The sequence below is a fragment of the Anastrepha ludens genome, unplaced genomic scaffold (genome assembly GCF_028408465.1).
Source record: "Anastrepha ludens isolate Willacy unplaced genomic scaffold, idAnaLude1.1 ptg000027l, whole genome shotgun sequence".
In the NCBI taxonomy this organism is placed as follows: Eukaryota; Metazoa; Arthropoda; class Insecta; order Diptera; family Tephritidae; genus Anastrepha; species Anastrepha ludens.
The window spans coordinates 152,501-155,000 of NW_026530035.1; the positions used below are offsets into that span (position 1 = coordinate 152,501).

The 2,500-nt window shown below is 29.6% G+C and overlaps 2 non-coding genes across 2 annotated transcripts in view; both read right to left on the reverse strand.

Annotated features, from left to right (window-relative positions):
* LOC128870858 (large subunit ribosomal RNA) overlaps nucleotides 1-1,658 on the reverse strand; it is a 3,993-nt gene extending 2,335 nt beyond the window's left edge. The window contains exon 1 of the ribosomal RNA XR_008455564.1: nucleotides 1-1,658. This exon is cut by the window's left edge and continues 2,335 nt beyond it. This is a non-coding gene — a ribosomal RNA (large subunit ribosomal RNA).
* A 438-nt stretch (nucleotides 1,659-2,096) lies between these two features.
* On the reverse strand, nucleotides 2,097-2,277 carry LOC128870818 (5.8S ribosomal RNA). Its single transcript, XR_008455527.1, has one exon. It is a non-coding gene; the product is annotated as a 5.8S ribosomal RNA (ribosomal RNA).
* Between the last annotated feature and the right edge of the window lie 223 nt (nucleotides 2,278-2,500).

Genomic DNA, 2,500 nt, shown 5'->3' on the forward strand with positions numbered 1-2,500 from the left:
AAACACTTCTAAGCACACTATTGTACCCTCCTACTCACTAAAGTTTCAAAATTTATAAATCAATCGAAATTGTTTTATAAATCATCTACTTTAGCGGTAATGTATAGGTATACAACTTAAGCGCCATCCATTTTAAGGGCTAGTTGCTTCGGCAGGTGAGTTGTTACACACTCCTTAGCGGATTACGACTTCCATGTCCACCGTCCTGCTGTTTTAAGCAACCAACGCCTTTCATGGTATCTGCATGAGTTGTTAATTTAGGCACCGTAACATTACGTTTGGTTCATCCCACAGCGCCAGTTCTGCTTACCAAAAGTGGCCCACTGGGCACATTATATCATAACCTCAACCTTCATATCAAGAAAGGTGAGGTTCTTACCCATTTAAAGTTTGAGAATAGGTTAAAATCGTTTCGACCCTAAGGCCTCTAATCATTCGCTTTACCAGATAAGATTATTTTATATAATTTTTAAATGCACCAGCTATCCTGAGGGAAACTTCGGAGGGAACCAGCTACTAGATGGTTCGATTGGTCTTTCGCCCCTATACTCAATTCTGACAATCGATTTGCACGTCAGAACTGTTTCGGTCTTCCATCAGGGTTTCCCCTGACTTCAACCTGATCAAGTATAGTTCACCATCTTTCGGGTCACAGCATATATGCTCAAGGTACGCTCCAGTTAGAGGTATAAATAATAATAAATTATCATTATACATAACTATATGGAACGCCCCGGGATTGAATTAATTGACTATTTAAGAAAATAGACTAAAAATTAATCCCATTATATTTTTAAGTTAAGTTAATTATGCCATTAAGTTTAATATAACTCAATGACTTGCACATATGTTAGACTCCTTGGTCCGTGTTTCAAGACGGGTCCCGAAGGTATCCTGAATCTTTCGCATTGTTAATCATATAAATGCATACAAATAAATATTAATATCATAGATATTAAATTTTTTGTAAAATTCAAAAAATGAATTTTAGCATTATATATAATAAAATCTATCAACACTTTATCAAATCATTAGTATTTATTCTATGTTAATATGCTTAAAAAGCAAATTAATTTAAATAAACTTAATATCACCAATGATCTTTTGATAAATACTTTTATTATGTTAATAGATTACAATGTCCTTATATGAAAAAAATGCACATTATTTTTAATTATTTAATGATGAATTTTTCATAATGGATATTCAGGTTCATCGGGCTTAACCTCTAAGCAGTTTCACGTACTATTTAACTCTCTATTCAGAGTTCTTTTCAACTTTCCCTCACGGTACTTGTTTACTATCGGTCTCATGGTTATATTTAGTTTTAGATGGAGTTTACCACCCACTTAGTGCTGCACTATCAAGCAACACGACTCTTTGGAAATATCTTTCTAGTAATCATTAACGTTATACGGGCCTGGCACCCTCTATGGGTAAATGGCCTCATTTAAGAAGGACTTAAATCGTTAATTTCTCATACTAGATATTAAGATATTCCATACACTGCATCTCACATTTGACATATAGACAAAGTGACTTAGTGCTGAACTATTTTCTTTTCGCTCGCCGCTACTAAGAAAATCCTTGTTAGTTTCTTTTCCTCCCCTCATTAATATGCTTAAATTCAGGGGGTAATCCCATATGAGTTGAGGTTGTTTTAAAATATTTTTTATCTTCTCACAATTTAATAAATAATTATATCATCTTTTCATCTCTATTTTTCTTTTTTCCTTTTATATAAATATATATTATAAATAATAATTATGTAAAATGAGGCAATTCTAGAATAAAAAAAATTAATTTTTATGCTAGACATTCCTCCTTTAATTACATATATAAATTAATATTTTATATATATATAAATAATATGAAAATTTTTTAAAGAGAATACTTAGATTCAAAATTTTTTTTATTTCATTTTATTTGAGAGGATTTTTTTTTTTTAAGAATATATTAATAAATAAAAAATTCATTATATATCTTTATTTTTTTGCTATTAATATTATGAATTATTTAAAATCCAATAATATACACATTTGCTTAAATTCAATTATTTTTATAAAAGAATAAGCAACTTATTTAGCATAGTCTTACAACCCTCAACCATATGTAGTCCAAGCAGTACTTTAAAATTTAATTTAATGTACATAACAGCATGGACTGCGATATGCGTTCAAAATGTCGATGTTCATGTGTCCTGCAGTTCACACGATGACGCACAGTTTGCTGCGTTCTTCATCGACCCATGAGCCAAGTGATCCACCGCTTAGAGTATTTTTTTATTTATTTTTATTTATAACAAATGTCAATTTTTTTTTGCATATATTAATTGAAAGAGTAAAATTAAATAATAATAATAATAAAATATAAATTGATTTTCTTTCAATAATATATATCAAATATATTTAACTCTAAACATTTTTATTAAGTTGCGAATGTCTTAGTTCAACAATAATACAGTGGTGGTATTTATTATGTTTGATTATTTTGTATTTTT